Genomic DNA, 6,000 nt, shown 5'->3' with positions numbered 1-6,000 from the left:
GTGTTTCCTGAATGGCGAATAAATGCTCATCCGGAAAGGTTTCAGAGATCTTAAAAGAGGGGGGGGTCGCCCCTTCTATTGGCTCTATCTGGGACAGATGATCAGCCACTTGGTTCTCTGTCCCTTTTCTGTCTCTTATTTCTATATCAAACTCTTGCAGCAGCAACACCCATCTTATAAGCCTAGGTTTTGAATCCTGCTTTGTGAGTAGATATTTAAGAGCAGCATGGTCAGTGTACACAATCATTTTTTATCCTACCAAGTATGATCTAAACTTGTCAATGGCATAGACCACTGCAAGTAATTCCTTTTCTGTGGTTGTGTAATTTTTCTAGGCATCATTTAAAACACGGCTAGCATAATAAATGACATGCAGAAGCTTGTCATGCCTCTACCCCAGTACTGCACCAATGGCGTGATCACTGGCATTACACATTAATTCGAATAGTAATGTTCAGTCTGGTGCAGAGATAACTGGTGCTGTGACCAGCTCAGCTTTCAGAGTTTCAAACACCTGCAGGCATTCTGTGTAAAACACAAATGGCGTGTCAGTAGCTAGCAGGTTGCTTAGAGGTTTTGCAATTTTTGAAAAATCCTTTATAAACCTCCTATAGAATCATGCATGCCCTAGAAAGCTTCTGATTGCCTTAACATTGGCAGGTGGTGGTAATTTTTCAATTACCTCTATTTTAGCTTGATCCACCTCTATTCCCTTGTTTGAAATTTTATGCCTAAGGACAATCCCTTCAGTCACCATAAAGTGACATTTTTCCCAGTTTAAAACCAGGTTGGTCTCTTGGCATCTTTTCAAAACCAATGTCAGGTGATCAAGACAGGAGCTGAATGAGTCTCCATATACTGAGAAGTCATCCATGAAGACTTCCAGAAATTTTTCCACCATATCACAGAAAATAGAGAGCATGCATCTCTGAAAAGTTGCAGGCGCATTACACAGCCCAAATGGTATCCTTCTGTAGGCAAATACTCCAGATGGACATGTAAATACAGTTTTCTCTTGATCCTGGAAATCTACTGCAATTTGGTTGTAGCCTGAATAGCCATCCAAAAAACAATAATAATCATGACCTGCTAGTCTTTCTAGCATCTGGTCTATGAATGGTAAAGGAAAATGATCCTTTCTGGTGGCTGTATTGAGCCTTCTGTAGTGAATACACATGCGCCACCCTGTAACTATTCTTGTAGGAACCAGTTCATTTTTTTCATTATGAACCACTGTCATGCCTCCCTTTTTGGGGACAACTTGGACAAGGCTTACCCAGGGGCTATCAGAAATAGGATAAATAATCCCAACCTCCAGTAATTTGGTGACCTCTTTCTGCACCACTTCCTTCATGGCTGGATTTAGCCGCCTCTATGGTTGAACCACTGGCTTAGCATTGTCCTCCAATAAGATCTTGTGCATGCATCTAACTGGGCTTATGCCCTTAAGGTCACCTATGGACCACCCAAGAGCTGTCTTGTGTGTCCTTAGCACTTGAATTAGTGCTTCCTCTTCCTGTGGATTTAAAGCAGAGCTTATGATCACTGGAAAAGTGTCACCTTCTCCCAGAAATGTATATTTCAGGGATGGTGGTAATGGTTTGAGCTCGGGTTTAGGAGGTTTTTCCTCTTCCTGAGGAAATTTCAGAGGCTCTTTTAATTCCTCTGAATCCTCAAGATCAGGCTGAACATCTTTAAAGATATCTTCCAACTCTGATTCGAGACTCTCAGCCATGTTGATCTCCTCTACCAAAGAGTCAATAAGATCAACTTTCATGCAGTCTTTTGGTGTGTCTGGATGCTGCACGGCATTGACAGCATTCAACTTAAACTCATCCTCATTGACTCTCAGGGTGACTTCCCCCTTTTGGACATCAATGAGAGTTCGTCCAGTTGCTAGGAAAGGTCTTCCTAGAATGAGAGTAGCACTCTTGTGCTCCTCCATTTCCAGCACTACAAAGTCAGTGGGAAAGGCGAATGGCCCAACCCTGACAATCATGTCCTCAATCACGCCTGATGGGTATTTAATGGAGCCATCAGCAAGTTGGAGACATATCCGGGTTGGTTTAACTTCTTCAGTTAAACCAAGCTTTCTGATAGTGGATGCAAGTATTAGGTTGATGCTTGCCCCAAGATCACATAAGGCTGTCTTGGTGCAATTACCCTCTAATATGCATGGTATCAGAAAGCTTCCGGGATCTTTAAGCTTTTTTGGAAAGCTTTTCAGAATGAATGCACTGCATTCTTCAGTGAGGAGAACTCTTTCAGTTTCTCTCCAATCCTTCTTATGACTCAAGATCTCTTTTATGAACTTGGCATAAGAAGGTATTTGCTCAAGTGCCTCTGCAAACGGAATCTTAATTTCAAGAGTCCTGAGATAATCTGCAAAGCGAGCAAATTGCTTATCCTGCTCTTCTTGGCGGAGTTTTTGAGGATAAGGTATCTTGGCTTTATATTCTTCAACCTTAGTTGCTGCAGGTTTATTTCCTACAGAGGCGGTTGGAGAAGCCTTTTTAGAGGGGTTGTTATCAGTACTTGTGTATGTCTGATCCCTCGCTGGCATTTGAATGCCAGGGTTAGAAGTTGGAGTGACGTTGGACGCCAACTCCTCACCTGTTCCTGGCGTCTGAACGCCAGAACTGTGCTTCTTTTGGGCGTTCAACGCCAATTTCTTGCTTGTTTCTGGCATTGAACGCCAGGACTGAGCATGGTTTGGGCGTTCAACGCCAGCTTCCCACCCAATTTCTGGCGTTTGATTGCCAGAATTATTCTTCTCCGGGCTCTTACTGTCCTCAGATGGATTTTAGGTAGTTTGCTCATTTCTTGGCTTCCTGCTACCTTGAGGTGGGGCATCAAATGTTTTTCCACTTCTCAATTGAACTGCTTGGCACTCTTCTGTTATTTGTCTTGACAGCTGCTGCTTTGTTTGCTTTAATTGTACTTCTATATTTATATTAGCCATTCTTGTCTCTTGTAGTCTCTCCTTGAATTCGGCTAACTGTTTTGTTAGAAAATTCAATTGCTGATTGAATTCAGTAGCTTGTTCTGCAGGACTGAGTTCAGTAGTCACTGTTCTAGCCTCTTCTTTCATGGAAGATTCACTGCTTAGGTACAGATGCTGATTTCTGGCAACTGTATCAATGAGCTCTTGAGCTTCTTCAATTGTCTTTCTCATGTGGATAGATCCACCAGCTGAGTAATCTAGAGAAATCTGAGCCCTTCCTGTAAGCCCATAGTAGAAGATGTCTAACTGAACCCACTCTGAAAACATTTCAGAGGGGCATTTTCTTAGCATCTCTCTGTATCTCTCCCAGGCATCATAAAGAGATTCATTATCTCCTTGTTTAAAGCCTTGGATGTCCAGCCTTAGCTGTGTCATCCGTTTTGGAGGGAAATATTGATTCAGGAATTTTTCTAACAGCTGTTTCCATGTCCTTATGCTAGCCTTAGGTTGGTTATTTAACCACCTCTTAGCTTGGTCTTTTACAGTAAATGGAAACAGTAATAGTCTGTTGACATCCTGATCTACTTCCTTATCATGGACTGTGTCAGCAATTTGTAAAAACTGTGCCAGAAACTCTGTAGGCTCTTCCTGTGGAAGACCGGAATACTAGCAACTTTGTTGCACCATGATAATGAGCTGAGGATTCAACTCAAAGCTACTGACTCCAATGGAGGGTATACTGATACTACTCCCATATGAAGTAGTAGTGGGGTTAGCATATGACCCCAGAGTCCTTCTGGACTGTTCATTTCCACTTAGATCCATGATGGAGAAGGGGAGATGATGTAAAATAGAAAAAAAAGTATTTTTATTTATTTATTTTGAAAATAAAATGAATTAAAATAAAATAAATAAAAATGGGTGAAGATTTTCGAAAAATGAAGAGAGAGAAAGAAGAAAAATGGTTAGGAAGTTTTGAAAAAGATATGATTGAAAGGATTTGATTTTTAAATTTGATGAATAATTTAATGCTAATTTTTTGAAAATTATGAGTGGAATGAAGAAAAAGATATTTTTTTTTTGAATTTTATGATGAAAGAGAAAAACACATAAAAGACACAAAACTAAAAATTTTAAGATCAAAACACAAGGAAGACTCAAGAACACTTTGAAGAATCACAAGAACAACAAGAACATGAAGGTGGAACACCAAACTTAAAATTTTTAGAAAACCAAAATAAAATTTTCAAAAACCAAAGAAAAATTAACAAGAAAACACCAAACTTAAAGTTTGGCACAAGATTTAATAAAAAAAAAATATTTTAAAAAAAAGGATTTAAAAAGAAGATACCCAATTACCAAGAACATAGACCAACGCTCTAGCCAATTGGGCAGTAAATGTAACACTTGTTTTGAAGAAGTAATTTTTAATAACTAAGAATAAAATTTTTTTTTTGAAAACTAATGTTTTGAAAAGGCACACGAAAAACAAGAAAAGAAACAGAACAAGAAAAACTAAAGATCAAACAAGAAAAATAAACAAGAACAACTTGAAGATGAAGGAAGAACAAAGAACACAAATTTCAAAAATTTTAAAAGAATATAAAAATATGCAATTGACACCAAACTTAAAATATGAAACTAAACTCAAACAGAAAAACTCAATTATCAGTTTATAAAATTTTTTGAAAAATTTAAAAAGAGAAAATAGGGATTTTAAAAGAAAAATTTTTCCTAATCTAAGCAACAAAATAAACCGTCAGTTGTCCAAACTCGAACAATCCCCGGCAACGGCGCCAAAAACTTGGTGCACAAATTGTGAATCACACTTTTCACAACTCGTACCACTAACCAGCAAGTGCACTGGGTTGTCCAAGTAATACCTTACGTGAGTAAGGGTCGATCCCACGGAGATTGTTGGTTTGAAGCAAGCTATGGTTATCTTGCAACTCTTAGTCAGGATATTAAGTTGTGGTTATCAGTTGACTTGCAAATGAACAAGAAAGCATGAATTAAAGGTTACTTGTTATGCAGTAATGGAGAATGTGTTGGGGTTTTAGAGATGCTTTGTCCTCTGAATTTCAGCTTTTCTCTTGTATTCCTCTTCCTTCATGCATGCAAAAGTGAAAAGTTCCTTCCATGGCAAGCTGTGTCTTGGTGGATCACCGTTGTCAATGGCTACCATCCATCCTCTCAGTGAAAAGGGTCCACGTGTGCTGTCACTACACGGCTAATCATCTGTCGGTTCCCACTCATGCTGGAATAGGATCCATTGATCCTTTTGCGTCTGTCACTACGCCCAACACTCGCGAGTTTGAAGCTCGTCACAGCCGTGCAATCCCAGAATCCTACTCGGAATACCACAGACAAGGTTTAGACTTTCCAGATTCTCATGAATACCGCCATCAATCTAGCTTATACCATGAAGATTCTGATTATGGAATCTAAGATAGGAACAAGCATGTTTGAATGGAAAACAGAAGTTATTGCATTAATTCATCGAGACACAGCAGAGCTCCTCACCCCCAACAATGGAGTTTAGAGACTCATGCTGTTAAAGAGTACAAAGTTCAGATCTAAAAATGTCATGAGGTTCAAAATAAAAATCTAAAAGTTGTTTAAATACTAAACTAGTAACCTAGGTTTACAGAAAATGAGTAAACTATGATAGATAGTGCAGAAATCTACTTCTGGGGCCCACTTGGTGTGTGCCGGGGCTGAGACTTAAGCTTCTCACGTGCCTGGGCTGTTTTGGGCGTTCAACGCCAGGTTGTAACCTGTTTCTGGCGTTGAACTCCAACTTGTAACCTATTTCTGGCGCTGGACGCCAGACTGCAACATGGAACTGGCGTTGAACGCCAGTTTACGTCATCTATCCTTGAGCAAAGTATAGACTATTATATATTGCTGGAACGCCCTGGATGTCTACTTTCCAACGCAATTAGAAGCGCGCCAATTGGACTTCTGTAGCTCCAGAAAATCCATTCCGTGTGTTGAGAGGTCAGAATCCAACAGCATCAGCAGTCCTTTTTCAGCCTGAATCAGATTTTTGCTCA

The sequence above is a fragment of the Arachis ipaensis genome, chromosome B1 (assembly GCF_059453495.1).
Source record: "Arachis ipaensis isolate K30076 ecotype BB chromosome B1, ASM5945349v1, whole genome shotgun sequence".
Classification (NCBI taxonomy): domain Eukaryota; kingdom Viridiplantae; phylum Streptophyta; class Magnoliopsida; order Fabales; family Fabaceae; genus Arachis; species Arachis ipaensis.
The sequence above is the reverse complement of the archived record's forward strand: the minus strand, read 5'-3'. Positions refer to the sequence as shown.